Source organism: Mytilus californianus, unplaced genomic scaffold (genome assembly GCF_021869535.1).
Source record: "Mytilus californianus isolate M0D057914Y unplaced genomic scaffold, xbMytCali1.0.p SCAF_26, whole genome shotgun sequence".
Taxonomy (NCBI): Eukaryota; Metazoa; Mollusca; class Bivalvia; order Mytilida; family Mytilidae; genus Mytilus; species Mytilus californianus.
In genome coordinates this window covers 1-6670 of record NW_026262675.1, presented here as the reverse complement: position 1 = coordinate 6670, position 6670 = coordinate 1, and positions in this window count along the sequence as shown.

Below are 6670 nucleotides of genomic sequence, written 5' to 3'. Positions count from 1 at the left end.
AAAGATCTAGTCTTCTATTGTACCTGTCCATGATTCTACTGTCAGTCCCAAATGACATTGAACTGAACCCTGGTCCCAGTGTCTCAACAACAAACACCTCTATATACCCATGTGGTACATGTGACAAATCTGTTAATTGGGATGACCTAGGGATAGTCTACGACACCTATAAAAGTGGTATCATGCCCATTGTCAGTCGTTAGATACAAAATACTGCATAGAACATGTCAATAATTCTGCTATTGCCTGGGACTGCATTATGTGCGGATGCCCAAATTATTCTATTTTCTGTTTCTCACTCGTCTTCAGTACGTCAAACCACTTCAGTGTACTCTCAAATAGAACATTTGATAGCCCGGTTCCATCTAGAGATTTAAAACCAGTACATTAATCAACACAAGATAACTCCAAAAAGCATAATTCAAAAGAACAAAAAACCGTACGGATGCTTAATGTCCACTTTCAATCAATCAAAACCAAACAAGGCCAATTGCACAACCTGCTAGACAGTACAAAACCTGATATCATCTTTGGAATAGAAACTTGGTTGGACTCCAGCATCAAAGACAACCAAATATTTCCTCAAGGTTATAAAAATCTTTAGAAATGACAGAAATTTGAATGGTAGAGGCGTTCTTATTGCAATGCGGGATAATCTCATCAGTTCACCCGTACCAGAATTACACACTGATTGCGAAATAGTATGGTGTAAACTGGAACTTGTTGGTCACAAAGCAATCTACCTAACATCATATTACAATCCTAAAACATCTGAGGAAGGATACATGCAATTTGAACGCAGAATAGATGGAACTACCAATATAAAAAAAAACTCATTTATTATAGCAGCAGGAGATTTCAACTTACCTGGCTGGGACTGGAAAACAAAACCGCTGAAGCCGAACACCCAACATGTGAATATTCACCTTAAATTCACTGATACACTAGACGATCATGGCCTAGCACAACTAGTTGAAGAACCAACAAGAGGAACAAACATCTTAGACATTATACTTTCAAACTATCCAGAAAGCTTTAGGAGAACTGAGAATATACCAGAAATATCTGATCATGACATTGCATATACAGAGGCCAATAAGATAGCAGCAAAGATCCACCAAACACCAAGAGAGATCCTACTCTACAAAAAGGCAAAATGGGAAAATGTAGAAAATATACAAGCTAAGATTGCATTCTTATTTAAGGAAAATGCCAGCGCGGAATTCATTTGGGAACTCTTCTGTAAAACAACTGAAAACAGCTTAAAAAGAAATATTCCACACAAAACAGCTCGCACTAAAAATGGTTGCCCATGGATTACTACAGATATCCGTCGACTTATAAGGAAGAAAGACAGAGCATACAAAAGGAAGAAGAAATCAAATAACGCAAATGACAACTCAAAGTATAAAGAACTCAAACGTGAAGCACAAAAATTAATACGCAAGGCAAACTGGAGATATATAGTCACAATAAGCAGTGAAAACGATGAAAATCAGATGGCCTACTTTACGAAGATTCATTTGAAAAAGCCAAAATATTAAATCAGCAGTTCAAAGATGTATTTTCCAGTAAAGATGAATTTTCCAGCTCGGAGTACAAACAGAGATGCAAAAATGACTGGGAACTTTGAAACAGCTACAGATATAATCATCACAGAAAATGGAATAAAAAGCTACTATTAACACTAAACCCACATAAAGCAGTAAGCCCAGACAACTTAACACCTAGAGTACTAAAAGAGATGACATTACAAGTAACACCAATCCTAACAATGATATATAGAAGATCATATGAAACTGGAATAGTACCATTGATATGGCAAACTATGGAACGCCGTAACTGTCTTATAGTGTAAGTATTTAATGTGTTTTGTCGCTTTGTCTTTACGTCTTATCATTTCTTCTTTATGTTATGTGTAAGTGCCTTTGTTTCCTGACACTGCATCTCTGTGTTATGTCAAACTAATTATTTGTTTTGTCGAACAATTGTATAATATGTCATTGCTATTCTTTGTTGTGTGCAATATGCATTACATTATGCTGTAACTACTGTATATTTTGTGAATACCTCTAAACCTTATGATCAACCACCTTTACGTTCTTTCACATTTCCTCTATGTTGTGTCTATTCTTCCTTTAAGTAAGTCAGATAGTAAATGCGTCCTGTCTCAAATGTGATTGTTATGTTGAATGTTCTAAACGTTTTGTTTTGATACATATTCGTTCTAGTAGAGATTTCCAATAAAATGACTTTACTCGACATAACCGACCTAACTCAACGTATATCGTCCTATTGCAACGAAGCATGACGGAGGGGAGCATACACTGCATGCATTTTTTGCTCTTTGAACACGAATTGTTTGCTGATATAGACTTAATGTAAAAATCAACCCTAACTACTTTTTTTAATCTTTCAGTATTTTGTTATCAAATTTTTAATGATTTTATTGACAAAAATATTTTAATGGAATAAGTAAGCTAGCAACTTGTAATCAAATACACCCATCATTTCTTGTCATTTCACTTGACCCATATTTCAGTACTTCTCAACATATGAATTTTAAAAACTACCAAGTAAACATTTAGCATGAAAATATTAAAATAATGAAATCCGAAGCGAGAAGGTTGTCTCTTTTTTTGTTTTTATAAGTTTTAACGTTTAAAAAGTGGATTCCAACACACCTGAATGTAAAAGGTGTACGCGACTAACTTCAAAAAAAAATATTTTTCTTTAATTTATTTAAAGATAATTTGAAGTGGGCAGAAATTCATATCATTGATGCATTTATCAAAAAGTACTTTTTAGTCTTTAACTATAATAATGCATGGGACGAGGTTTTGATCATGTATACCTAAACGTGCATTCGCAGATACAGGGGTAGAGGGCGTACTCCCCCCCCCCCTTTTCGATCGCCAAGTAATTTTGAACATCTCACATTTTCCACGTTATCTTTACAAATGTTTAGTATAAAATTGTCCAATATTTTTTCGCGTTGCTTCGCTCGGCAGTATAAATTCAATTATCGGGAACTACGCCCTCTTTCAAATATCTTGGATCCGGCCATAATCACAAATTGTATAGCACCAAAAATAAAATTAAATGCTTGTCGTTTTGACTTTGATAAATACGTTTTAAAAACAACAATGTTTGAACATTAGACATCTCGCACGAAATTTAAACGTTTAAGACTACATACTGAATCGGATTTTTTCCTGGATTTTGAGCTCACTTAACACGGAAATGTGATACTGGCGTGTAATCTAATGGACACATATTCTTGTTTCTGATGTTTCTTTTAATATAAATATTCATTTATTTAGTTATATATAATCCCACTAACAAATAATCATGGATCCTTTACTGATAAATTATCACTACATTTTATAGAAACTACATATAATCTGCTATACAGTTATGAACACTAATGGTCCTACAGACACTCTGTGCTTTTGACATGACACAAGATCTTGCCTTTCTAGAGTGTTTATGTACTTTTTTACCTAATTTGTGATATGTACAAAAAAGAAGATGTAGTATGATAACCAATGAGACAACTCTTCACAAGAGACCAAATGACACAGAAATAAACAACTATAGGCCACCGTACGACCTTCAACAATGAGCAAAGCCCATACCGAATAGTCAGCTATAAGAGGCCACAAAATGACAAATGTAAAACAACAAAAACTATAAAACTAACGGCCTAATTAATGTACAGAAAAAATGAACGAAAGCACAGAAGCAAATGATAACCACTGAATTACAGGCTCCTTAATTACTTGGAACAGTCACCGCCATACATAATGTGGCGGAGTTAACGGGCCCACTTTCCTGGGACAGTGGTGTAACAGTACGAAATAATTGATTAATATTCTAGACTGGATAATTATTCTGTATTTACTAGTTGTAGTTGTTTTTAAGATAGTGTTCAGTTGATCGGTACATGGAGTTTATTTTGAAATACTAGTATTTGCTGTTTTTGTGCTTCGTTTTAGTCGGACGAGTCAATCCCTTTCTTACTGTTTTAATTATGAGTAGACATGATCATTTGATACTTCTATGATCTCTATTGGCTTTAACTTGGACATTTATAAAAATTATGTAGCAAAGAGATGCATGCATAAAATAAGTTCTCGACATAAATTGGCTAAAATATTAGATAAGAATTTAGCCTCAAGCTATAAAACTTACAAGCTATAATAAATACGACGAAGATTTAGCCTCAAGCTATAATACTTATGATGATGATGATACTGATGTTTGTCTTATATCCAGCGACAAATATTACATATATATTAAGGATGATGAAATGATAGCGATTCGCTCGATCGAATTGTCCAACAAAATAATTGAACCCGTAATCGAGGCTGGCCTGCTACCAGTCAATTCCATATTTAATAAAAACCTGTTTATATATTTTATGCTTTAAGTGCATATATTATTATTCTAGCAACTCTTGTTTTGATATCACTTTTTGTTGCATAATTTGTTTGATTTTTCTCCTTGTTCTTTGTATAAAAAAGCTTAGTTTTTATTGTAAAATGGTGTTTCACAGCTTCCATTATCCTTGTGACTTGCTATTGTACTAATATCGAGTAGGCATGCAATTATTATTCTCAATAGTAAAAAATATTTTTTAACAAGTAAAGATTACCCCGTTTTGATCCAGAATTCCTTACCACTAGCATCTAAGATACATACACTGACAAAATATTGTACCCTCACTCATATTACAATCATCCTGTCTGTCCGTCCGCCAGTCTGTCCGTTCAACAAATATTTTCAATGTTCTCTTCAAAAGCATTAGTATGCTTAGCATGCATTCTTTTTCCGATTTATTCCTTACACTTCTGAGGTCAAACTATCAAACAGAGTCAAAATGGTGTGAATTACGACTACAGTGGCTCGTACTGTCGTCAACAATAAGCAAATAATCATACCGTATTATCAGATACTAGTATATAAGACATTGACTTTGAAAAATGTTAACTTTTCAAACGAAAATAAACATTTTTTCAAAAGTAAAATTAACACAAAAATGACAGAAGGTAACCACCGACATCCACTGAATTGAAGCATCTGACTTGGGAAAGCGAATATAGAATTTGGCCTGATTAAACGCGTTTACCAGCGCTCAACTCTCTGCTGTATAACACAATATAAGAAAAAAAAACCTGTAAAATTCAGTTGGAAATAGCTCAACTAATCAATATTGAATTAAGCCCAAAAACAATTACATTTTAATGATGAAAGACACAGAGTACCGATATTAAAGTACCCCCAGGTACTGAAAGCTGATTCTTAAATGTTAAATTACCTGAGAATATTAAACGTATTTAGTTAAAAAGAACAACAAAAAAAAATAAGGAGATATGGTATGATTGCCAATAAGATATGAAGTTGATGTAAGCATTGATAGGCAACCGTACGGCCTTCATCAATGAGAAAAATCCATACCGTATAGTCGACTATAAAAGGAACCAACTTGAAAAATATGAAACAATTCAATTGAGAAAACTACCGGCCTGATTTAAAACAAAACAAGTTACGAAAAACAAATATAACAGATATGAACCAACGACAACAAGTGAACCACAGGCTCCTGACATGGGACAGGCACATAAAGAATAAGTGCTCAACCCCTACCCCCTAAGCCTGGGACAGTGGTGCAACAGCACGACATAAGAACAACCTGTAAAAACCTTCCTTCAGAGAGCTTGGTTTACACATATATACATATTCAAAGTAATTATTAATATAAAATGTGTTTCCACCCGTGTATCACCTTCAATGGTGATCCTATGCATGGATATGTCGTAGAGTTTAACTTTTATATATAAATATATACCTATAATGCGGGACAACAATTGAAACTAACAATTTTTGCTTAACTCAATCAATATGTGATAGTTTTAAAATCCACTTCTAATTGGATTAGTAAGAGTTGTCTTAATCCAAAAACAACTATGACAATATCAAGCCTTACTTATTAAAAGTACATTTTAAAATGAAAATTACTGTAAAGACTGAAGTGGCAATATAGTTGTCTTAAAAGTGTAACAAGTATATAAATTGGCATTCTCGTCCACTTTTAATCAGAGATACCTGGGACAGGACATTTTTTTAGCCAATTACTATGAACTATTAATTGATATTTTACTATCCACAGCGGTCAATGTTTATATGCAGATTAGTCATCAATTGCTAATCAAGTGCACCTTCCAAATTACAATCTATATAACGAATTGGTTTACACATTTATTTACATATATCATTATTAATTATAAAATTCTTTTTTTTTTAATGTTAGTTGACTTTTATTTGAAAGAAATGTGTATGTCAACTATTAGAATTAAAAGAAGTACAAGACCTGTATTAATTATTTTTAAATATACACATCCCTTTGTCGAACGTTTTCCCTTGGGAAAAAAATCGGAGATTGTAAATAAACAAGATTAACTGCAGAAGAAGAGATCGTTTGAAATGGTGCTTAATAAAGTATGATGCAATCCCAGTTTTTGAAATTGCTAGAAAAATCTCTGTCATATAATAAGGGAGCTACCATTTGATTTTTATGGGGGGGGGGGGGGGGGGGGGGGCTAGGATGAAATTTGAAAAAAATAGGCAGGACAGGAGTTTTGAGTAAAAAAAAGGCAGGATGAGACAC